Here is a 27,306-nt window from a genome sequence, read left to right on the forward strand (position 1 = left end):
TATACTGTCTCAAACATTACAGACTTGTGAGTCAATAGAAGAAGCCCTCAATCTTTGGGCTTACTCTTATGAAGCTCACTTCTGTAGCAAAGAAGCTAAGCCTACCTATATTTATGCCTAAGAGTTATTTCCGGGGAACCTCTTCTGTTGCTCAGATGTGGCCTGTGCTGGTTTGAAAGGATGTATGGATCCTAGAAAAGCCAAATTTTAATTAAAATTCCATTTCATAATGGCAGAATAATCCCTATTCAATACTGTATGTTTGATTCTGTAATTAGATAATCTCCCTGGAGATGTATCCCAATCAAGAGTGGTTGTTAAACTGGATTAGGAGAGATGTGTCTCCACCCATTTGGATGGGTCTTGATAAATTTCTGGAGTCCTATAAAAGAGGAAACATTTTGGAGAATGAAGGAGATTCGGAGAGAGCAGAGAATGCTGCAGCACCATGAAGCAGAGAGTCCATGAGCCAGTGACCTTTGGAGATGAAGATGAATAATGCCTCCCAGGGAGCTTCATGAAACCAGAAGCCAGGAGAGAAAGCTAGCAGATGACACCATGTTCACTGTGTGCCCTTTCAGTGGAGATAGAAGCCCTGAATGGTCATGTGTCTTCTCACTTGAGAGAGAAACCCTGAACTTCATCGGCCTTCTTGAACCAAGGTATCTTTCCCTGGATGGATGCCTTTGACTGGACATTTCTATAGACTTGTTTTAATTGGGTCATTTTCTCAGCCTTAGAACTGTAAACTAGCAACTTAGTAATTGCTAGTTTTAAAAGGGAATTCCCTTTTAAAAGCCATTCCATTTCTGGTATGTTGCATTCCAGCAGCTAGCAAACTAGAACGTGGCCTCTCTCTCTCTAAGCCCAACTCTGCAAGGAAAACCTTTACCCTCCCCTCTATGTGGGATGTGACATACAAGGGAATGTGAAAGTCTCCTTTGCAACATGGGACATGACTCCCAGGGATGAACCTGGTCCTGGCTAACCAAAAGGGGGAAAAAGAAGCATAACAAAATGAGGTATCAGTGGCTAAGAGAGTTTAAATAGAGTCAAGAAGCTATTCTGGAGGGTACTCTTACACAAGCTTCATTGAGATATTAACAATTACCACGGTGTGTCAAACTCCAATTAAAACCATTCCTATTAACCCTAAAGAACACCTAGGGATACATCTGAGATTCTACAAAAGTTTCACACACTAAGTTTACTTTCAAGAAACCTACAACCTCCAGATGGTTCCTAGGCCAGATAAGTTCTGAAACACAGAGGAGCAAGCCCTCCATAATATCAATTTATTCTATCATCCTATCCCATATTATTGACACCCAATTTCAACATGAAAAACTTAGAATGGGAATAGGCCAAATGCCTCTAAAAACTGGGAGAATGAATAAAGGAGAAGGAGGAGTTATAAGAAAGAACATAGGATTTAACAAACAAATATGACTGCTGAATCATTACGCTGATATTTCTTTTAGTCTCCAGGGTCTTTAGCACCTAGAAGGAAAAACCTGAAATTGCAGAACTATAACCTATACCAAACTCTGAAATCTGTACTATAACTACTTGTCATAATGTATTTCAAAATGTATTGCTTTTTTGTATATATGTTATAGTTCACAATAAAAAAGTTTAAAAAACAAAGTTAAAATGTTGAAGTATCACCTTTACTGTAATAATAGCAAATGTGAATGGATTAAACTCCCTAATCAGACACAGATTGGCACAATGGATAAAAAAAAGTATGATTCAACAATATGATATCTATAAGAAACTCACCTTAGACCTAAAGACACAAATAGGTTGAAAATGAAAGACTGAAAAGAGATATTCCATGCAAAAAGTAACCAAAAAAGAGCTGGGGTACTAATACTAATATCAGACAAAACAGACTTTAAATACAAAACTGTTATACAAGACAATGAAGGACATTATATATTAATAAAAGAGGCAATCCATCATGAAGAAATAACAACCATAAATATATGTGCACCTAACCATAATGCCCCCAAATATGTGGGGCAAACACTGGCAAAGCTGAAGGGAGAAATAGGTGCCTCTATAATAATAGTGGGAAATTTCAATACATCACTGTCAAATACATCTAGACAGAAGATCAATATGGAAACAGAGAATTTGAATAATATAATAAGTGACTAGACCTAACAGACATATATAGATCATTGTACCCCAAAACAGAATATACATTGTTTTCAAGTGCTCATAAATCATTCTCCAGGATAAACAAAATGTTGGGTCACAAAACACATCTTAAAATTTAATGAGATTGAAATTATGCAAAGTACCTTCTCTAACCCTAATATAATGTAGCTAGAAATAAAAAAACAGGTGGAGTGGGGGGTGTGAGGGTAGTTCAGTGGTAGAATTCTTGCCTACCATGCAGGAGACACAGGTTCAATTCCTGGCCCATGCACTTTCAAAAAAACAAACAAGCTAACAAACAAAGAAAAATCAAACAAACAAAAATTCAACAAATGGTGCTGCAAGAATAGGATACTCACATGGAAAAAGAATGAAATGTGATCCCCGCCATACAGCACACAAAACAAAAACAAAAACAAAAAAACAGGTTGAGAACAGGAAGATTCACAGATACACAAAATTTAAACAACACACTTTTAAACAATCAGTGGGTCAAAGAACAAGTTGCAAGAGAAATCAGTGTCTTAAGATGAATGAAAAGGATAATACAACATTCCAAAACTTATAGGATGCAGTGAAGGCAGTGCTGAGAAAGAAACTTATAGCCCTAAATGCCGACATTCAAAAAGAAAGAGCTAAACCAAAGACCCAACTGCATTCTTTTAGGAACCAGAATAAGAGGTGCAAACTAATCTGAATACAAGAAGAAGGAATGATATAACAAAGATTAGAGCAGAAATAAATGAACATATTGACCACCATTATCAAATTGGGAGTTCAGAAATATACCCTCACATCTATGACTGACTGATATCTGATAAGGCTATCATTCCACTGATATTGGATAGAACAGTCTCTTCAACAAATGGTGCTGGAACAACTGGACATCCATAAGCAAAAGAATGAAACAGGACTCCTATTGCACACCTTATACACTAATTATCTCAAAATGGATCAAAGACCATAAAACTCCTAGAGAAAATCTGGAAAGCATCTTCACAATCTTGTGGTATGTAATGGTTTCTTACACTTTAGACCTGAAACACAAGCAACAATAGATAAATGGGACCTCCACAAAATTTAAAACTTTTGTACTTCAAAGGACTTTGTCAAGAAAATGAAAAGGCAACCTACCCAATAAGAGAAAATATTTGGAAACCCCATATACTATAAAGGCTTAATATCCAGAATATACAAAACAATCTTATAACTCAACAATAAAAAAATAAGCAACCCAGTTTTTAAAAAGCAGCAAAAGACTTGAATAGACATTCTTCCAAAGAGGAAATATAAATAGCTAAAAAGCACATGCAAAGATGCTCAACACCACTTCCAATCTTGGGGTTTGTCATATGAAACTTAACCCAACAAAAGATAGGCTAAGCCTACTTAAAATTAGGCCTAAGAGTCACCCCCAAGAGAACCTCTTCTGTTGCTCAGATGTGGCCTCTCTCTCTCAGCCAACAAGATGAGCAAACTCACTGCCCTCCCCCTCTCTATGTGGGGCATGACTCCCAGGGGTGGACCTTCCTGGAACATGGGACAGAAACCCTAGAATGAGCTGGAACTCAACATCAAGGGATTGAGAAAACCTTCTCAACCAAACGGAGGAAGAGCAAAATGAGACAAGTAAAGTGTCAATGGCTGAGAGATTCCAAACAGAATCAAGAGGTTATCCTAGAGGTTATTCTTGCACATTAAATAAATATCACCTATTTAGTTAAGGTGTAATGGAGAGGCTGAAGGGAACTGCCTGAAAATGTAGAGCTGTTCTCCAGCAGCCATGCTTCTTGAAGATGACTGTATAATGACATACCTTTTGCAACGTGACTGTGATTGTGAAAATCTTGTGTCTGATGCTCCTTTTATCTACCTTATCAACAGATGAGTAAAACATACGGATTAAAAACAAATAAATAATTGGGGGAACACAAATGTTAAAATAAATTTAGTAGATTGAAATGCTACCGATGAATGAAAGGGAGGGATAAGGGGTACGGTATGTAGGAAATTTTTTCTGTTTTTTTTCTGAAATGATACAAATGTTCTAAGAAATGATCATGATGATGAATATACAACTATGTGATAAAAAAGAATCTTCATATTGTATGTTGATTGGTTTCTTCATAAAAATTTTTAAAAAGAAATGATCATGTTAATGAATATATAACTATGTGATGATATTGTGAGTTATTGATTATATTACAAGAATGGAATGATCATATGGTAAGAATGTTGTGTTTGTATGTGGTTACACATGATAAAAATTTTTTTTTTAATTAAAAAAGAGATGTCCAGCACCACCAGCCATTAGGGAAATGCAACTCAAAACCACAATGAGATATAATTTCAAACCTACTAGAATGGCCCCTATTTTTTAAAAAAGAAAGCTGCAAGTGTTGGAGAGGATATGCAAAAATAGGAACACTCACTTCTGGTGAGAATGTAAAATGGCGCAGCCACTGGAAGACAGTTTGGCAGTTCCTCAGGGAGCTAAGTATAGTAATGCCATATGACCTGGAAATTCCACTCCTAGGTATATACCAAGAAGAACTGAAAGCAGGGACTCAGACATTTTCACACCAATGTTTATGGTGGCATTGTTCATAATTGCCAATACACATGATGGAATATTATTCATCTGTAAGAAGGAATGAACAACATGGGTGAACCTTGAAGACATTATGCTAAGTGAAATAAGCCAGACAGAAGACAACTATTGTGTGATCTCACTGATAAGAACTAATTATAATAAGCATACTCATAGAGTTCGACTATACCAGGGGATAGAATGAGAGTAAAGAATGGGGAGCTGATGTAAAATTTGTGCAGAATTTCTATTTAGGTTGATTGTAAAGGTTTGGAAATGATACTAACAATGGCAGTACTTAAGTGCAAGTGTAATTAACAGAATCAAATTATGATTGTGAATGTGTATGAAAGGACAAATTTTGGGTTGCATATGTTATTGGGAGGAACGTCAGAAAATACATAGAACTGTATAACACATTTAGTTCATTTTGAGTTCATTTCTGTTGTGGATGATGGACTGTGGTTAATAGAATGTATATAAGAATGTTCTTTCATGAATTATAACAAATGTATGATACTATTATAAGGTGCTGATAACAGTGGTTTATGGGGAAAATACTCTGACTATATTAAAAGCTACTGACTGCACACTTTGGATGGAACGTATGGTATGTGAATATATCTCAATAAAACTGCTTAAAAATAGTTGCATAAAATAATATGCATAAAGTTCCATCCTTAAATTGGGCCTATAACATAAAAAATATATTTTAAAATAATCTCACAAAGATGGGGTGGGATAATAAAGCAAAAATGGAGTAAGGAAATTAAAATAGATAGCACTAAAAAAATAAATAAATAAAATAAAATAGACAGTACTCAAATCCACAGGAAGAAATGACATAAACTACAAAGCATGAATAAGCAGATTAATATAAATAAAATGTTAATATATTTTCTCTTTTTTCTTCTTAGCTTCCTTAATGGATATAAAATTGTATAGAACAGTAATTATACTATTCTATCCTTTGATTTGTAATATACAAATAAAAAGAACATACAAATCATATATTTGTAACATGGAAATATCAAAAGGGGAAAAGAATGGAGTTATATATACTGCAGCAAAGTTTCCATGTCTTACTGAAATTAAATTTGTATAAATCTGAAGCAGAATCTATTAAGATATATATTGTAATCCCAAAGCAAGCATTAAGAAAATAACTTTAACAGACTACTACAGGAGGGGCTAAAGATCTGAATAGACAACAGCAGAAAGATATAGAGATGGACAATAGGCATCTTGTACCATTAGGAAGGAAGAAAGTACCCAAAAGAAAAAAATCCTACAATATTGGGAGTACTTCAAAGGATAGTCACCCAAAAGAGCTCCCAATCACCAAAACTGGAACAACTTGAGCAAAAATATACAATACTGGTATAAACTATTTATGAGTCAATAATAGTATAAATAAATTAACAAATGAAGAAGAGAGACATCTCCCATACAGAACTCCAAATAAATTTTGCAGATACACCCCTGTACATGTGCTGTACACTGCCAATTCTTTCCAAAGAGTGCAGTATGGAAAGGGGGAAAAATGAATAACTTTAGCATGGAGAAACCTGACAAATATTATCACAGCTGGGTGAACAAAGTCAGTATCAACAGTGATGAGTCCTACTGAAAGTATGTAGAGTTGATATGATGAAAGTGAAATTTTACCTTTGTGGTCTTCCTTTCCCAAACACATTTCTCCAGTCTAATAAAAGGGAGTAAAGTACTGAACCATGTTGTAATGTGGATATAAAAAACATATATACATGAAAGAGACCAGTCAAAAAGATCACATATAGTATGATCCTATTTTTATGAACTGTCAAGAAAAGGCAAATTTATAAAAACAGAAAACAGATTGATATTTAGATTAGGGTTAGGAAAGAGTGAGAGGTGGGGGGATGGGATGAGGAGTGACTGCTAATGGCAAGAGTTTTTTGGGGGGAATGATAAAAATGTTCTAAAAGTAAGATTATGATGATAGCTGCACAACTTTGTAGTGTGAATTGTAAAATGGGTGAATTTCATGGTATGTATATTCTATCTCAAAAATGTACTAATTTAAAATAAAATTTAAAAACCTGGACAAATAAAAATACTCAAAATTATCCTTTAGCTGGAAAACACTTAGTCTTTATTAGCTAAAAAAATTGTTTGGTACAATCACTTCATGCAAGCAGCCTTAAATTATTTTAAGCATAAAAGCCTTTATTGAAGTAGTCTGCTATTGGTCTAATCTCAATAAAAAGAAAGTTTACTCTCTGTTTTGAGAAAAGAAACACATGTTTCTTGCTTGTTCTGCTTGCAGGAATGAAACGTCATATGAAACATCATATGACCTCATATCAGGACCTTCCTCCTCTTGAAGAACAAGATCAAAGGCCTGAATAGTCAACAAAGAAAGAAGGGCTACTAGATAACAAGATGTGCTGCCCAAACAAAATGAAACAAGCAATGCTTACTCAATTTTTATGAATCCTGTGACTTTTACTTAGTTTTTAAAATGTTTTACTGCTTTCTTCTAGACTTTTGCCATTTCTTTGTCTGTTTGGGGTTATAAAAGCCCAAACCACCCTTCCCATTCCTAACTGGTCTTGGAAAAATTTCCTCCAATTCCTTGATGATGCACCTGCAAAAAAATCACCTTCTCACCAGAACTATTTAGGATCATGTTTTCTGGAGATAATAATTACAGTATGCCTTTCACAATGCAAATGTTGTAGAAAATAAGCTATACTGGTTTTCCAGGTTCTAAGTGAAATTATTTATACAGGGAGAGAAAAGAATTCACAGAAAGCTAAAAAAAAAAAAAGGCATATGTGTTTTCAGGCAAGAACAGTAAAATTGTGTTGCAGTTTTCCTGAAGAGGCTTTTAAGCTTATCTCTAGATTCCCCATATGCTGATGGACATGATGTAAAAGCAGCCAGATTCTGGAAATAATGAAGGTAGACCAAGGAAGGTGGGGCTTTTTAGAAAAGGCTACAGATAGAATTTCCTCAGACTAATGATCTCTTTCCCCAGACCATGCTGTTACAATTCCCCAGTGAAATCACATTTCCTTTGCAACCTGCCTTTTGTCCTCCAGTTTCTGAAATTTACCCAAAAGTTCACTGTCACAGACACTGATGACTTATGAACATAGTAACATCTTACTCACCTAGGGGATAAAGAATTGCTTGGCCCTGCAACTTCAGGATCTACTCCTTTCTGGGACTGTGTCTCTGCTCTGAAACTCTGCAGAGTGTAAATGCTGCAGTTTCTCTTCCCAGTGGGATTTTGTTTCAGTGGTTCCATCCCTCTTACTTCATAGGATTTGATTTGTTCCACAGGGATCAGCACTTGGGACAAAAGCACAAATTCACATTTAGTTAGGTGTTTATTCATATTTTAAAACTTTAACTTCTGTGTGAGACTAAAGCAAAAAATGTTTATTTGGGGTGGGTGATGGTGGCTCAGCAGGGAGAGTTCTCATCTGCCATGCTGCAGACCCAGGTTCGATTCTTGGTGCCTGACCATGCAAAAAAAAAGTTTTTTGGTACAAAATTTATATTTTGACTGGTGTATTTCCTAATATAACTTATATGGACAGGTTAATTGAAAACCATAAGTACATGGAACCTTGAACAGGTCATGAGATTTTGTAGGTTTGTCCAGTGTGATACCCCAACAAATCCCAGAATGATTTGAGCAGTGAATAAAGAAGCATTTGCAAAGTCCCCTTGGGGGAATGGCAAGAAAGGGGGAAAATTCAACTTCCCCATTTGAAGAATTCCTGATATTCTCACAAGCAGTGGAGACAACCAAATCAATAGACTGAGCCCTCAATCTTGGGATTTGTTCATATGAAACTTATTCCTGCAAAAGATAGGCTAAGCCTACTTAAAATTAGGCCTAAACAGTTATCCTCTAAGAACTTATTTTGCTACTCAGATGTGGCCTCTCTCTCTCAGCCAACATGGCAAGCAAACTCACTGCCCTCCTCCTCTCTACATGGGACATGACTCCCAGGAGTGTAAACCTCCCTGGCAACATGGAACAGAAATACTACAATGAGCTGGGACTCAGCATTAAGGGATTGGGAAAACCTTCTTGACCAAAAGAGGGAAGAGAGAAATGAGGCAAAATAAAATGTCAGTGGCTGAGAGATTTCAAACAGAGTAGAGGTTACCCTGGAGGTTATTCTTACACATTATATAGATATCCATTTTTAGTTTAAGGTATATTAGAGAGATGGAGGGAAGTACCTGATATTGTAGAGCTGTGTTCCAGCAGCCATGTTTCTTGATGATTGTATAACGATATAGCTTTCACAATGTGACTGGATTGTGAAAACCTTGTGTCTGATGCTCCTTTTATCTATGGTATGGACAGATGACTAAAACATATGGATTAAAAATAAATAAATAATAAGGGGAAAATGTTAAAATAAATTGAGTAGATTGAAATATTAGTGATCAATGAAAGGGAGTAGTAAGGGGTATAGAAAAATATAGGGAGAACAAAGTTTAAAATATATTTGGGTAGATGGAAATACTAGTGGTCAATGAGAGGGAGGGGTTAGGGGTATGTTATGTATGAGTATTTTCTTTTTACTCTTTATTTCTTTTTCTGGAGTAATGCAAATATTTTAAGAAATGATCATGGTGATGAATACACAATTATGTGATCATATTGTGAGCCACTGATTATATACCAATAATGGAATGTTTATATGTTAAGAATGTTCACATTTATGTTAAGAATGTTCATGTTTATACATTAAGAATGTTCACGTTTATATGGTGTTATGTTTTTTCAATAAAAATATATTTTTTTAAATCCACATTTACCATCATGCTGGACCCCAAATATGCAGCTCTTAGTACTCATTCTCCCATAGAATCTTGCAGTGCATATTCTATAAACCCAAACTGGGTCACTGAATGCACAAACTAGACAGGGTGAGAGGAGCCCAGGAGCTAGTTTGATTCAAGAACTCTGAGGAAAGATCAAGAAACCTTAGAAATTGGCTTAAGGTACAATAAACACCATGCATGATTCACAGCTATTTCTTTACAGATCTTGGGTCATCTCACTGTGCAAAATGCTGGGAAAAATACATGATATTGGATTTTCAGTAGGTAGTTAGAAGGAGTTAAGAGAATTGGAGCAAAACAGACACAGATGTTAATCCTACTGCCCTCAATGGCTTGGTTGTGTTACCTGAGAATATCACTTCACTGTTCTGAATTGGCTCTTACTTGTATTTTAATTTAATTAATCTGCATTTAATTTGCATTTCTGATTCTTATTTTATACCACTTTAGGGCATAGCTATACAGACCTTACTGCGTCTTTGTTTTTCAGTTTTATAAGCACCCCCACGAAGAAGTATGAATATTCTCCTTTCTCAGAAAAGGAATCCTAGGCTTAAAAGCACAAACCCAGGCCCCCACAGTGATGTTAGACACATTTAGCACATGCATTCTCCCCAGCAGCCCTGCCCTGTCCACAGATGATGCAGCACAATATCACACATGCATATGTTCCCTCCTCCTGGGGATGCAGTGTTAGGCAGTCTGCCCAGAATAAGGGCAGAACATGTGGAATCCACATCTACATAGTCCACGCTGGACCCCTGCCCCACCACCCTCCCCCTTGGGCCTTGCACACAAGCACCTGGGGTCTCATCATGGCATCTTCTAGCACACCCTCCAGGGTTGCCTGCACACACTAATTCTGTAGGTCTCTCCCTCCCTTGTCTCGGCCTTAACATCTACTTCCTCATCAGTGGGAACCAGGTTCCTGAAGGTAGCTGGGAAATCTGAGAATCTCCCAGATTATTTCCCTCAACTCCAGGCCCAGAAAGGGAGCCTGTAAAATGGCAGGGCAGGGCATGCACAGTGTACCCAGACATGGCCCACGTTCTCTGTGTGTAAATGAACCCAGGACTACATCAACCATCACCCTTCTGGTCCAGTTCTTGAAATGCCTGTTTGTTAATAAAGTCCATCTGGTATAAAAGGTGGGAGAAAGTTGTTGTGTAAGTGCTGGCATTTCTAGTGCCTTCCCATGGATGTGCATTGCACTTGGGCTCTGGCTTTATAACTAAGTGCAATTCTCAGTCCTTTATTGGATCTTGGTTTGAGAAAAAAAATCCTTTAAGATGTGTAGGGTAATTGTAGTTCAAGTATGGATGCAGTAATAAGAAGTTTATTTAGTTTTATGTATGCCTACTGAAGTGCTAAGTATTGAAATCTTGCTTATTTAAATATATTTTAAAAGAAATATGAGAAAGCAGATATGGCTAACTGAAACTGTTCAATATAAATAATGGTATGTGGGTGTATATTTTTATGCTTCTCTTATTCTGTATCATTAAGAAATACTTTTTTATAAAGAAGAAAGAAGTAAAATGAAGGGGGTGTACTAAAAACACCATGCCCTCTAGATACAGTAAAGGAAGGTATATTTCAATTATTTGTGACTACAGATGAGACATTTAGTTAAAATATCAGAAAATAGAACCCAGTAATGCAATATGAAATGATATCTATGCTAAGCAGAATCTGTCTTAAAAATGAAGAAAAATGATGAAGGGACCAAATCTTCCACTCTTCATTTCAAAGAATGAGACACAGACTGTGAGTGGGGACCATGAACATTGTCTTGTTTCAAGTGGAATTGGACTGAGACATCCTAGAAGATAATAATTATTCAAAGCCATTCTTTGGTTACTTCATTTATTCACCATTACATACCTAATACTGACAACCCCGCAGGCACCATTCTAGGCCACAGGGAATTAATAATGCACAATTCTTGCCAATTCTAATTTGAGAACCAAGATAGATAAACCAAGAGAGGAACCATATATTGTGTGATCTCACTTATATGAAATACCTAGAATGAGACTGAAAGTAGATTATAGGTTGGGGAGGTACTGCTTAATGGAGCATAGATTGAGATGATAATAATGTAGGATAAAGGATGCTGGTGATGGTAGCACAACATTGTGAACATCATTAATATTCTGAATTGTACACTTACAAATGGGTAAAAGGGGATGTCTAAGTTGTGTATATGCTACTACAATAAAAAGTTTTTTCAAATGGAAATAGAGGGCAGTGCAATAGTGGCTCAGTGGAAGAATCTTCGCCTGTCATGCTGGAGACCTGGGTTCAATTCCTGGAGCCTGCCCATGTCAAAAAAGAAGAAGGGGGTGGGTCACAGTGGCTCAGCAGGTAAGAATGCTTGCCTGCCATGCCTGAGGACCTGGGTTCAATTCCCGGTGCCTGCCCATGTAAAAAAAAAAAAAAAACAAGAAGGAAATGAAAGTACAATAACTACCAATAATTATTGGAGACGACAGGCATAATCCAGGACTGTCCAGGCAAAGTGGGATATTTGGTCATCCTAGGCATGCAGGACCTTTGGCTCATACTTTGCCCACTGCCTCACCCACAATAAGAACTGGGACAGTTCTCATATTTAGAATATTCAGCATCCTCATATGTGACCCAGGGAGTATATCAGTACCTACTGCAGAGGTACATCATAGTGCTATTATAAGGTTCAGTGATGTAACACACCAGGCACTGGGAACGGTATGCAAAGACATACATTCAACAATATTTATTGCACTAAGTCAGCAAGTATCCTAGAAATCTGTCAATAGGTACATTCATGCTTTGGATGATGGATATAGCTGTTAAAATGATTGGTAGATCTAGAAGTCTGCTGTGCCCATTTGTCTAGGGAGTGCTGCTTATGTCCTTGTCCTGGCATGAGCAACACCACCTCCTTTCATTCTCAAAAGGACCCTGGTTTGGATTTTTCATGAGGTTTTGCCTATAGGGCTAATAAGTATGGGTATGGAATTAGCTCTAAGAAAATGTAATTCATAATTCAGCTGGACAATAATTTAAAAACCTAAAAATGTACAAATCTAAAATGTACAGAACACAGAATGTACAATCAGACATGGGCATATGCTTATGTGTGAACTATACATCCATGGAAGGACATGCAAGAAATTCATAACTGGGTATCTGAGAGTGGAATAGAATTGAACGTCCAAGTAGTGGGATAGGAAAGAGACTTACCATTAATTGTGTGCTTTTCAACAGTTTCATTTGTTTGTTTAGCTATAAACTAAATTTTAACAGAATACATGATAGTAGCAGTAATAATAATAACAATAATAAAGATTATGGGGAGGGTTCTGCAGCAGAAGGTGGAAGTACTGGCCTTTCCCATGATCTTGCCCCTCTGTAGTTCCCACTGTAAATATTCCTTCAGTCTATTCACAGTCAGTAGACCATGGATGGGTTCCCTCTGATGCATTAGATCTGCCTTGCTTCAGTTGCTGCAAACTGGCCTTTGTGGCAAGACTCAGAATTTCCCTGCCAGATATGAAATGTGCAACTCATGACAAAGAGTTTGGGGAAATCAGATCTGTCTGCAGAAAATTACTTGGCAGTTCCTCAACAAATTAAATTTAGATTTATTATATGACCTAGAAATTTCACTTCAAAACAAAAATGGAAGAAGTATAAAAACACTTTTACACAAATGCTCACAACAACATTATTATAATAGCTAAAAGGTAGAAACTGATGACTAGATAAACAAAATGTGATGTATAAATACAATGGAATATTATTCAATCATAAAAAGGAATGAGGTACTTTATAGTACATGCTCTAAAGTGGATGAAACTTGAAAATATGCTAAGTGAAAGAAATCAAACATAAAAGGCCACATATGAATCAATTTACATGAAATATACAAAATAGTTAAATCTATAAGACAGAAAACAAATTAGTGGCTGGAAGGGGCTGGGGAGGGAAAAAGAGAAGGAAAGAAGAAATTGCTTCATGGGTATCGGGACATGGTAGATGATACTCGATGAGGGAAGATAAAGGATGAGGAAATGTCTAGAGTTTGGAATAGAGTAACTATGTACACATTAGGAAACCTGCAGCAGAGTGAGACAAAGGGAGAAGTCCAAGATTTATTGTTTAGTACATGATGTATGTGAGGCCCCCAAGTCACTGGCAGTGAGCAGGTTATCAGCTTCTCCCTGAGCTCTGGGCAGCTTTTTAGGCTCTCATTCGGTTCCCAGAAACCCTGGGAGGGGCACAGTTGCTGAAAAGGCACCAGCAGCCATGCCCACCTTGAGCTACTGTGTGCTGGGGCCATGTGACCAATGGCTATGGTCATGGCACCACCGCATCCCACCACTCCCAACTCCCAGTCCTCTCTCACCCCCTGTGGTGGGATGTGCTTGTCCTCACCCAAATGGGGGAAGGCTCCTGTCTAGTCTTGTCGCTACTGTCCTGACCCCCCCCCACACACACACCACTAGATCACTGGAAAGGTGTGGGCAAGGGAGAGAGGGAAGGGAGTATTAAAAGAACATTTTTTCTCCAACTTAGGATCTCAGTACTTTATTGAGAAATTCATCAACTGGGCAGCAACCCTTTCAAAAAGTAGAAGGGAGCTTGGCTGAGATGGTAGGAAAAGCTATGCTTAAATAGGGTAGTTGAGGAAGCAAGTAAAGAAATGCTCTGATGGGCCACCATTCCTTTTCTACTTTACCTAGGGGAGAGGATCTTCCACAGTGCAGTGGGGGGCAGCAGGTATACAGTGACTCACATGGTGGGCTTCTGCATTTTGATAGCTCTCTCTCCTGGACCTGACTGGTTTATCAGCAGGTGCTGATTGTCTGCAATTCTGTAGGCTGTATTCCCTTGTTCATTTTCCTCAAAAAGCCCCTGGATATCAAATGTTTTTGTCTTCTGGAACATACTTTCTCAGAAAGGGCCCTCAATGTAGGCAACCATTTCATTTTATTTAACAGTGAGAATGGAGCTAACCTACCACTGCCCTGGGGGACAGTGTGACAAGCAATGACTGTGATGACTACAGTTGGCCAGGGTGATGTCAGTTCCCCTGCTTTTAGTACCCTAAGTAAATGGCTGTGTTAAAAGACTAAAGGAAACATACATCATCTCAAAAGATTCAGAAAAATGACAAAAAAATGCATTAAAAGCATGTGGCAAAATGTGATTTTCAGACACTGCCCTGATCAAGAGAGCAGGGAGAGAAGCTTCAGGGTTGAACAATCTGTAAAAACTTTCAGAGATATCTTTCTCAAAGCCCAGAAAACACTGAAAAGATTTCAGTAACAGGGTGAGTGCTGAATGAAGAGAATGGCAATGTAAAAGTAGTAAGATCTCAGGGTGCCAGACTGGCCCCTCCCCCAACCCTTTCCCCATTCCTGGTCCTGGTTGGGTGGTAGCAGCATAAGCTTGGAGCAAGTATTCTGTGTCAATCTTTTGGTGACAGCTTGAGGGATTGAATCAGGGTACCTGTCACAGGCTCACCATCCCAGAACTTGCTCTGCATGTAAAAGGTAATTCTCCGAACTCTTCTACAGAAAGCTGTATGAGAATAGTCAATTTGTGGCTGCTGGGGCAAAGGACTGCCAGCTTCTGGACATACAATGCATGCCTAGGACGATAAGCACATTGTTTCCTAGGTTAGAGGGGACATTCACATCTTTGTAAATGGGGGACTTTCTTGGGCTACAAGTACATGCCCAAGACAAGATGTATGAACAGACAGGATAACGGAAGCCCATAAGCTTTGGCCTCGAGTTATTCTCAAAATTCACTGTATGGATAAGCCCAAAAGAAAGCACTAGAACAGGTTCATCTGCAAATCAAGGAATGCTCTGTGATAACATAAACTGTTACAATTTAAGGATTATATGTCTCAGGATCTAAATTCTAGCAACAACACATTAAAATACCAAAAGTTCCAGGTTTCAACAAACGATTACAAAACATAAGAAACAGGAAACAATGACCTAGACAAAGGAAAAGATTAAAGCATTAGAAACCAACCATGAGGAGAATTAGACCTGGGAAATATCAGGCAAGATTTCAAGAAAATCATTCTAAATTTGCTCAAAGAACTGAAAGTATGGACAATGAACAAAAGAAATTAGGAAAACAACAGATTAACATAAAGAGACTATCCATAGGGAGATGAAAATTATGACAAGGAACCAAACAGAACTGAAGAACACAATAACAGAAGTTAAAAATTCCTTAGAGGTGTTCCAGAACAGATGTAGCTGGCAGAAGAAACAATCAATGAACTTAAAGATAAGGTAACTGAATCATTCAGTCTGAGAACAGAGAGAATAAAAGATGAAGAAAAGTGAACAGAGCCTGAGGAACCTGTGGGATACCATAAAGCAAACCAATACATACATTGTGGAAGTCCCAGAAGAGGAAAAGAGAAAGGGGAGGAGAGATTATTCAAAGAAATAATATCTGAAAATTTCCCAAATTTAATGACTATACACATCCAAGACGCTCAACAAATTCCAAACTGCATAAACTCAAATGGCATATACTCAAACTGCCAAATGCAACAGAAAAAGAGAATTCTGAAAGCTACAAAAGAGAAGCAGACCCCCATGACCTACTTCTGGCCCCCACCCTTCCAGTCCAACCTCTGATCCATATAATAAAAAGGCAACTGTATCTGGCAGAACCGGTGTGAGATGAAGATAGACTTCTTCCCCACCACCCTGATAATCAAGAGTTTTGGCTGGACCTTTGCATGCACACCAAGATAGTGCAGAGCCAGACAAAAAGCACAGACTAGGATTTCCGGAGAAGATGGCGGCTTAGTAAGATGCGCGGGTCTTAGTTCCTCCTCCAGAAAAGCAACTAAAGAAACAGAAACAATACGAAACAGCTCTCGGAGCCATGACAGAGACCAAAAAGAGAGCGTACCCCATTCTGGAACGGCTGAACGGGCAGGGAGAATCTGCTGCGGTGAGATACCTGAGGGGCGCGTGTTTTCCCGGCCGGGACAGCTGGCGACTGGGGTCCCCTCCACGCACGTGGCTCCCTGGTCTGACTGGGAACGTTGGATAGCGGGGCCCTCCCGCCACACTTGGTGTCTTGGGCCAGCTGGGCAATTTGGACCGGCACTCCCCCAAGCCGCGGCGGCCGGCGACCCCCCCTCCACATGCACGGTTTCCCGGGCCGACTGCGAGATTCAGATTGGCAAGTTAAAGGAGCCACAGCATCTTTTACTGGTGGGACCCGCAGACAGACGAGCGCCACGAGCACCATCTACTGGGCAGGAAAAGAAAAACAGAGCCCAGAGATTTCACAGAAAAACCTTTCAATCAGCCGGATCCCACACCCAGGGAAATCTGATCAAATGCCCAGACACCAGCAGAAAATAATGGATGACGCTCGGAAAATTGAAGATATGGCCCAGTCAAAGGAACAAACCAATAGTTCAAATGAGATACAGGAGCTGAGACAACTAATGCTGAATATACGAACAGAAATGGAAAACCTCTTCAAAAACCAAATCAATAAATTGAGGGAGGACATGAAGAAGACATGGGCTGAACAAAAAGAAGAAACAGAAAATCTGAAAAAACAAATCACAGAACTTATGGGAGTGAAGGACAAAGAAGAAAAAATTGAAAAAACAATGGATACCTACAATGGTAGATCCAAAGAGACAGAAGCTACAATTAGTGAACTGGAGGATGGAACATCTGAATTCCAAAAAGAAACAGAAACTATAGGGAAAAGAATGGAAAAACTTGAGCAGGGGATCAGGGAACTGAATGACAATATGAAGCGCACAAATATATGTGTTGTGGGTGTCCCAGAAGGAGAAGAGAAGGGAAAAGGAGGAGAAAAACTAATGGGAGAAATTATCACTGAAAATTTCCCAACTCTTATGAAAGACCTAAATTTACAGATCCAAGAAGTGCAGCGCACCCCAAAGAGAATAGACCCAAATAGGCGTTCTCCAAGACACTTACTAGTTAGAATGTCAGAGGTCAAAGAGAAAGAGAGGATCTTGAAAGCAGCAAGAGAAAAACAATCTGTCACATACAAGGGAAACCCAATAAGACTATGTGTAGATTTCTCAGCAGAAACCATGGAAGCTAGAAGACAGTGGGATGATATATTTAAATTACTAAAAGAGAAAAACTGCCAACTAAGACTTCTATATCCAGCAAAATTGTCCTTCAAAAATGAAGGAGAAATTAAAACATTTATAGACAAAAAGTCACTGAGAGAATTTGTGACCAAGAGACCAGCTCTGCAAGAAATACTAAAGGGAGCACTAGAGTCAGATACGAAAAGACAGAAGAGAGAGGTATGGAGTAAAGTGTAGAAAGAAGGAAAATCAGATATGATATATATAATACAAAAGCCAAAATGGTAGAGGAAAATATTATCCAAATAGTAATAACACTAAAAATTAATGGACTGAATTTCCCAATCAAAAGACATAGACTGGCAGAATGGATTATGACCCAGCAATACCACTGCTAGGTATCTACTCAAAGGACTTAAGGGCAAAGACACAGACGGACATTTGCACACCAGTGTTTATAGCAGCATTATCTACAATTGCAAAGAGATGGAAACAGCCAAAATGTCCATCAACAGACGAGTGGCTAAACAAACTGTGGCATATACCTACGATGGAATATTATGCAGCTTTAAGACAGACTAAACTTATGAAGCATGTAATAACATGGATGGACCTAGAGAACATTATGCTGAGTAAGTCTAGCCAAAAACTAAAGGACAAATACTGTATGGTCCCACTGATGTGAACCAACATTTGAGAATCAGCTTGGAATATATCATTGGTAACAGAGACCAGCAGGAGTTAGAAACAGGGTAAGATAATGGGTAATTGGAGCTGAAGGGATACAGACTGTGCAACAGGACTAGATACAAAAACTCAAAAATGGACAGCACAATAATACCTAAGTGTAATGTAACTATGTTGGAACACTGAATGAAGCTGCACCTGAAATATAGTTTGTTTGTTTGTTTGTATCTTTTGTTTTTGTTTTTTTTCTTTTTCCTTTATATATATATATATATATTTATTAGTATTATTATTTTAATTCTCTTCTCTATGTTAACATTCTATATCTTTTTCTGCTGTTTTGCTAGTTCTTTTCCTAAATCAATGCAAATGTACTAAGAAATGATGATCATACATCTATGTGATGATACTAAGAATTATTGAGTGCATGTGTAGAATGGAATGATTTCTAAATGTTGTGTTAATTTCTTTTCTTTTTTTTTGATTAATAAAAAAAATTTTAAAAAAAAGCACAGACTATGGCACTGAAACGGATTAATAAGGAACTTAGTGATTTGGCCTGTGACCCCCCAGCACAATATTCTACAGGACCAATTGGGGATGATATGTTTCATTGGCAAGCCACAATTATGGGCCCTAATGACAGCCAATATCAAGGTGGTGTATTCTTTTTGACAATTCATTTTCCTAAAGACTATCCCTTTAAACCACCTGTTGGATTTACAACAAGAATTTATCATCTAGATATTCACAGTAATGGCAGTGTTTGTCTCGGTATTCTAAGATCACAGTGCTCTCCTGTTGTAACTATTTCTAAATTTCTTTTATCCATTTGTTCACTGCTATGTGATCCAAACTCAGATGACTTCCTAGTTCCAGAGACTGCACAGATCTATAAAACAGGGATAAGTATAACAGAATATCTCAGGAATGGACTCAGAAGTATGCCATATGATGCTACCTTAAAGTTAGAATAACCTGCATTATAGCTGAAATAAACTTAAATTATTGCTCCTTTTTTAATTTTCTTATTTGGCTGCTCCCCTATCAGACCTCCTCTTTTTTAATTTTATTTTTTGTTTACCTCCTTCCATTCATTTACATGCTCATCTGAGAAGACTTAAGTTCTTCCAGCTTTGGACAATAACTGCTTTTAGAAACTGTGAAGTAGTTACAAGAGAACAACTGCCCAAGATTCAGAATTTTTTAAAATATGGAGCATGTGCATTACATGGCCAATGTCTTCACTCTAACTTGGTAATGAGACTAAAACCATTCTTCACTGCTCTAAATGTTGAAGAAGTCATCTGATGGGGAAGGAGATAGATGTTCAATTGCCATATCAAAGGAAACAGCATTACTCTATAGCAGCATCCATTCTCGTTTAAATCTTCCACTGTTAGAAATTTGAGGTTACATGATATACTTTATGCTCAACTGATGTGGCTGGAGAATTGGTATTGATTTTATAGCATCAGCAGAACAGAAAATGTGATGTATTTTATGGATGTCAATAAAGGAATGACCTGTTCTTGTTCTACAGAGAATGGAAATTAGAAGTCAAATACCCTTTGTATTCCAAAATAGGTTCTCAAACATTTTGTAATTTTCATTTAAATTGCTAGGAACCTTGGAGCTATTAATCTATCTCTCAATACACTGTTTAATATAGCAGTGAATAAACGATGTAAGATGTCAATGGATGAGTGATCAACTAGTAGCTCTGCTAGTAACTGATTTATTTTTCTTCAATAAATTTTATAAACCAAAAAAAAAAAAGAGAGAGAAGCAACACGTCACATACAAGGGAGTAAGGTTATGTGCCAATTTCTCACTGGAAACTATGAAGCAAGAAGGCAAAGGGATGACATATTCAATGTTTTGAAAGCAAAAAAACTGTCAACTAAACATTCTACATCTGGAAAAACCATCCTTAATAAAAGACAGAGAGATCAGTGATTTGGGATTCTTCATAAACATGATCTATTATAAGAATTATACAAAGATTAAATGGCAGAGAGGTATAGGAACATAGTTTGTGTATACTATTTAAGTTGAATTGGGATCAAGGCACACAAGAATGTATTAAATTTAAGACCCATATTAACTATAAAAAATACACAGAAGAATACACAAGGTCATATTAGAGTAAAAAATTAGAATACACATTTCTAGGGGCAAGGGGAATGGGGAGTTAATGCATAATGAGTGTAAGGTTTCTATCTGGGAGATGGGAAGGCAGTGAGGGTACCACAACATTGTGAATAGTATTAATCCCACTGAATACATTTGGGAGTGGTTAAGATGGAAAGTTTATGCTCTATAGTGTTCCCACTATTTAATAAAAGAAATAGGAACTAAAGTGATAGGAACAGTTAAATGCAATATGTGATTCTAGATGGGGTCTAACTAGAGATGAGAAAAGGCTTAAAGGACATATGAAGAAAAATGGAATGTAAACTATAAGCTTTATATTAATGTTAAATTTCTTGAACTTGCTAATTGTACTTCAGATGGTTATGTAAGTGAATACCCTTGCTCTTAGGAAATGCAAATGTTGATAAAATGGATTGACAAATAAGCAGGCAGACTGACAGAGATGGAGAGATAGCTGGATTTATAAATAGAATGATATACAAATGTGGCAAAATGTTAAAATTAGAGTATCTGGATATCTGGGGGGGTGGGATTTGTCAAACTTCTCTGTGTGGAACTTTTACATTTTGTAACTGCTCTGTAAACATGAATGTATTTCAAAATAAAATATTTTTTTAATTTAATATTCCCTCATGATAAAAACTCAACAAAATCAGTAAAAGAAAGGAACTTCTTTAACCCGATAAAAGGCATTTACAAAAAAAAAATCTAAAATCTAAAATTACAAAACTCAAATAAAATATCACATTTGATGCTGAGTATTGAATTTTACCCCTAAGGCAAAGAGAAAAGTAAAGACGTATACTTTAAGCACTTCTATTCAACATCATACTAAAACTCCTAGTCAAGTGAAATAAGTAAGGGAAAAAAGTATACAGATTGGAATGGTAAAAGTAAAATTCTACACAATGAAATAAATAAAAGAAAAAGCACACAGATTAGAAAGGAAAAGCTAAAACTCTATGCCTGTAGATTATGTTTTCACTAAAGTCAAAGAATATGAGGTGTTTTTAAAAAGTGAATCATATTTCTATACACTAATAAAGAATGAGCAGAAGTAAACACTTTAAAAACAAGTATAATTTAGAAGAACAGCAAAAGAAATCAAATACTTAAGTATTAACAGAACTAAATGCATGCATGGCCACTATGTAGAAAACTACAAAATAATTTGAAAAGGAATTAAAGAAGACCAAAATATATGGAGAGATATACTGTGTTTATGGTTTAGAAGATTCCAAATTGATCAAAATTAAAAACTTTCATTCTCTTAAAGACACTGTTGAGTGAAAAGAGAAGCCACAAATAGTGAGGAAATATTTGCAAGTCACAAATCTGACAATGCATGCATATTCAGAACATATAAGGAACTCTCAAAACTTAACAGTAAGAAAATAAGCCATTTAATAAATGGTCAAAAGATTTGAAAAGGTACTTACAAAAGAAGCCAGATGGAAAGCAAATAAGCACACAAAAAAGATGTTCAATATCATTCTTTTTTAAAAGTACTTACCGGGGGGTGCAAGGGTAGTTCAGTAGTAGAATTCTCGCCTGCCAAGTGGGAGACTGGGGTTCGATTCCTGGCTCATGCATTTCCCCCCCAAAAACAAAAACAATGCAAGTAAACAAACAAACAAAAAAACCCAAACCAAACAAAAATTCAACAAATGGTGCTGCAATAATGGGATACTCACTTGGAAAAGGATGAAATGTGACCCCCACCATATAAAATACAAAATAAAAAAATAAAAAATAAATAAAATGAAATTATATAAAAGTACTTAGAAGACAAATTTGCTTCAAAGATATGAAAAATTAACGGATGAAGTTTCAATAATACATCAAAATTCCAACAGCCCAAATTTGCAGAACTGAAAAAGCCAATTACCGAATTTAGTTGGAAGAGAAACAGGCTCTGAATAGCCAAAAATAACTTGAGAAAGAAAAATGAAGTTGGAGGACTCATGCTTCCTGTCTTTAAAGCATACTACAAAGCTACAAGGTTAAAACACCATGGAAATTGGCACAAGGATAGGCATATCGACCAGTGGACTCAAACTGAGAGTTCAGAAACAGACCCTTACATCTATGTCCAACTGTTTTTTAACAAGGCTGCCAAGTCCACTCAAATGGGAAAGACTTGTCTCTTCAACAAATGATGCTGGAAAAAGTGGATATCTAAATGTAAGAGAATGAAAGAGGATCCCTTTCTCACACCATATACAAAAATTAATTCAAAATGCATCAAAGACCTAAATAAAAGAATCAGGACTATAAAACTCCCTGAAGAAAATATAGGGAAGCATCTTCAGGATCTTTTGTTAGGCAATGGTTTTTTAGACTTTACATTTAAAGTACAATCAACAAAAGAAAAAGTAAATAAATCTTAAATAAAATTTTTTGTGTATCAAAAGACTTTGTCATAAAAGTGAAAAGGCAACCTGCTCAATGAGAGAAAATATTTGGAATCATATAGCTGATAAAGATTTAATATCTAGAATATATAAAGAAATCCTATAACACAAAAATTAAAAAACAAACAACACATTTCAAAAATGGGCAAAAGACTGGAATAGTCATTTCCCCAAAGAGGATATACAAAAGGCTAAAAACACACATGAAAAGATGCTCAACATCACTAGCTATTAGGGAAATGCAAATCAAAATCACAATTAGGTATCATTTTACACTGACTAGAATGGCTACTGTGCTGGTTTGAAAGGATGTATGTCTCCTAGAAAAGCCATGTTTTAATCTAAATCCCATTTTGTAAAGGTAGAATAATCCCTATTCAATAGAATCTGTAATTAGATCTTCTCCCCAGAGAGGTAACACAATCAAGAGTAGTTGTTAAACTGGATTAGGTGATAACATGTCTCCATCCATTTGGGTGGGTCTTGATTAGTTTCTGAAGTCCTATTAAAGAGGAAACATTTTGGAGAATGAGAGATTCAAAGAGCAGAGCAGAACAACATAACCATGAGAAGCAAAGTCCACCAGCAGTGACCTTTGGAGATGAAGAAAGAGAATGTCTCCCAGGGAACTTCATAAAACAGGAAGCCAGGAGAAGCTAGCAGATGATGCTGTGTTTGCCATGTGCCCCTCCACATGAGAGAGGAACCCTGACCATGTTCACCATGTGCCTTTCCAGATGAGAGAGAAACTCTGACTGTGTTTACCATGTGCCCTTCCACTTGAGAGAGAAACCCTGAACTTCATCAGCCTTCTTGAACCAAGGTATTTTTCCCTGGATGCCTTTGATTGGACATTTCTAAAGACTCATTTTAATTGGGACATTTTCTTGGCCTTAGAACTGTAAACTAGCAAACTAGAACAACTACTATTGGAAAAAAAACAGAAAACTACAAGTGTTGGAGAGGGTGTGGAGAAATAAGAACACTCATTCATTGTTAATAGGAATATAAAATGATGCAGTTGCTACAGAAGACAGTTTGGCAGTTTTTCAGGATGCTAAACTGAGAATTATTATACGACTTGGCAATTCCATGACTAGGTATACCCAGAAGAACTGAAAACAGGGACTCAAACAGATATTTGCATACCGATGTTCACAGTGGCATTATTCACAATTGCCAAAAGATGGATGCAGCCCAAGTGTCCATCAACTGATAAAGTGATAAACAAAATGGGTATATACATATATGATGGAATATTATTCAGCCATCAAAAGAAACGAAGTTCTGATACATGTTGACCACATAGATGAAACTGAGGACACTATGCTGAGTGCAATAAGTGAGACACAAAAAGACAAATATTATATGATCTTGCTGATACAAATGATTACAAACAAATTCACAGAGTTAGAATCTAGATTATAGGTTACCAGGTAACTTATATCTAACATATAATCTATATCTAGATTATAACCTATATCTAGAGTATATATATCTATAATATATATCTATAACTAGCCTATAATCTATATATAGACTATAAATCTATATCTAGATCTAGATTACCACAGATTATGGTTAGAGAATAAGGAGGTGATGCTTAATTTGTACAGAATTTCTACTTAGATTGATTATAAGGATTTGGAAATGGATGGTGATTGTAACCAAGAAGTAAGGATTTAAGGGATGATTATAGTTACTGAATCACTATATAGTAATTCCTTTTAGTTTTCTGGTGTATTGGAGTAGTCAGAAGTAAATAGCTGAAATCATTACCCAGCTGACTTGATCCCTGACAATGACTGTATTTATTTTGTGCCCTTGTGATTGTAAAAACCTTGTGTCTAACCTTCACTTGTACCTATTTATCCAGTTTTCTGACTTTATAGTCCTGTGATTTCTAAAGAGAGCCCCTAATGCCTACTAATGAAGGGTCTTGGATCAGACCAGAACTAACCTACTCAAAGTCCAAAGTTATTGTGATAACCAAAACTGAATCTAACCAAAATATGTCTGCATGATATGTTTAGATTTTAACTTACAAGTCACCTATATCTCATTATAATACTAAAAATCATGCCCACCATCATATTAAGGCCACTATTTTCTTACATATGTTCTGTGACTAAGCATGTAATCACTCTGTGCATGATAATAATTAGATCACCTCTAATTACATCAGTTGGTGCAACTGTGCTCATTATCCTAAAACCTGCCCATTTTTTGATATTATAAATCAGAAGTACTGCAATAAACTTTCTCCCTCTTTGAAACCCCAGTGTCTCAGGAATTGGTCATTTGATCACATTGGGCAAAAGAATCCACTGCCTTTTTAATAATACACTGTGTTATTGTGAGTGTGGTTAACAGCACTGAATTATATAGGTTAATGTGGTTAAAAGGGGAAACTTTACATTGTATGTGTTACTAGAATAAAAATTAAAGATGAAAGATAAGATTGTATAACACAGTGAACCATACTGTAGACCATGGACTATAGTTCATAGTACAAGTTTAAGCATGTTCATTTATGAATTATAACAAATGTACAGCTAATACAAGGTATTGATAATAGGTTGGGATATGGAAAAAATACACCTAATATAAACTATAGATGATAATTAATAGTACTATTTTAATAATCTTTCATCAATTCTAACAAAGGTAACTACTGTTAAAAAAGAAGTACAATTACCAAAAAGTGCTATCATCAATTCTTACAAATGTTCCACACCAACGCAACCTTTTGGTGGTGAGGTGGTATACTGGAATCCTGTAACTATGCATGATTGTTCTGTAAACTCACAACTTCTCTAACAAAAAAAGTAAAATAAAAACCATAAGGCAAGTGGCCTGGCTCTGAGTCACAGTTATTCAATTTAGAAGATGGCAGCTTTCCCAAGGAAAAGGAAACAATGTTCTTCAAGCTGTGATAACCTATTATCAGACATTCCATCAACAAAATTAATTTTGGACTTTTCTGAAAATATATTTCCATCACCTAATAAAAAGCACATTCTCCAAAGCAGTGATAAAAATGAAGAACAGATGCATTGTTTTCTACAAGGACATTTACTATGAAAGGAACTGAATATTGAGCTATCAAGTTCAAGAAGTAAAAATGAAGAATTAATAAAGGAGTATCAGTTTCTTCAAGAGGATGTAAATGTGGTTAAAGTAAGCATTTACCTTCAGAGGATTCTCCTAGTGAGAGCAAGAAGGCAGTTTTTCTGATTCTATTGTCTATCCCATCTTCAGTGTGCCTGCAGTCAATACAAAAAGGTCTCTAGCTGAAGAACAGTCTTCTGTGGGGTCCATCATATATACTAACTTCTTGAAACAGATCAATACACAGAAAACTACCAAAAACACAAATAAAGAAAGTAAAGACCAGATCATCATAGACGCAGGTCAGAAATATTTTGGAACTACTATTTGTAAGCCTTGTGGCATGATCTATACAGCTTCTAACCCTGAAGATGAACTATAGCATGTTCAACATCACCAGAGATTTTGGAAGGAATCAAATGTATGAATTTACAAGGGGCAAAAGGGTATGCAATAAAAAGCCTTTCCTCCAACCCTTCTACCGATCCTCACATCCTCCTCTAAACATCCAATTCCCATCTCTGGAGGCATCCAATGTTGTTTCCTCTGTATATTTTCCAGAGATATACTCTGCATACACAAGCAAATATCATCACTTGATTTTTAACCTTTTTATGGTGTATCTTGTTATACAGAAAACTAAAAAATTTTGTGTTAAAGATAAAAAAGAAACACCATTAGGAAAGAGTGGTGTCACTGTCTTGCTTTATGCACAACAGCAGCAATATATTCATTATTACTTTTGCACCATTAACACAAATGTCAACAGTTACCATCTTCATATTACAAAAATTATTTTGACCTCACAGAACTCTGGAAAGGTTCCTGGGGAATAGAGACCACACTTCTAGAATTACTGGCTATTCAAACAATATTTTCCCTGAAGGTGATCTTTAACTATTTTCATTTTAAGGGCTCTCTTTCATAAAACTTATTAAAATACACACACACATACACACACACTGTGAAACAAAGTGAGGGCTAAATAACTCACCTGGAATTTATTCATTTCTGCTGCTCTTGGGAAAAGGTAGAAACTACGAAGCCAGAGAAGGGGAAGCTGAAATACAGAAGTCATAAGACCTTACCTTGCAGCTCCTGAAACCACCTATGAGAAATTTCCATACAACATTTTTGCAAACAATAAACCTCTGGAAAAATATATCTTTGACTTGTTAGATGCAATTAAGAAGGGCCATGGTGGG

At 36.6% G+C, this 27,306-nt stretch overlaps 1 non-coding gene and 2 pseudogenes across 2 annotated transcripts in view; 2 read left to right on the forward strand and 1 right to left on the reverse strand.

Moving 5' to 3' along the window:
* The window catches only part of LOC143681209 (olfactory receptor 4C5-like), a 61,016-nt pseudogene that overhangs the window by 27,943 nt on the left and 5,767 nt on the right, over positions 1-27,306 (reverse strand). Inside the window, exon 3 of the transcript XR_013174468.1 lies at positions 27,096-27,161. The product of XR_013174468.1 is annotated as an olfactory receptor 4C5-like (transcript). The remainder of the gene's footprint in view (positions 1-27,095; positions 27,162-27,306) is intronic.
* On the forward strand, positions 2,367-2,439 carry TRNAG-ACC (transfer RNA glycine (anticodon ACC)). Its single transcript has one exon. It is a non-coding gene; the product is annotated as a tRNA-Gly (tRNA).
* On the forward strand, positions 18,938-19,374 carry LOC143681210 (ubiquitin-conjugating enzyme E2 D3 pseudogene; annotated as a pseudogene).

This window comes from Tamandua tetradactyla, chromosome 4 (assembly GCF_023851605.1).
Source record: "Tamandua tetradactyla isolate mTamTet1 chromosome 4, mTamTet1.pri, whole genome shotgun sequence".
In the NCBI taxonomy this organism is placed as follows: Eukaryota; Metazoa; Chordata; class Mammalia; order Pilosa; family Myrmecophagidae; genus Tamandua; species Tamandua tetradactyla.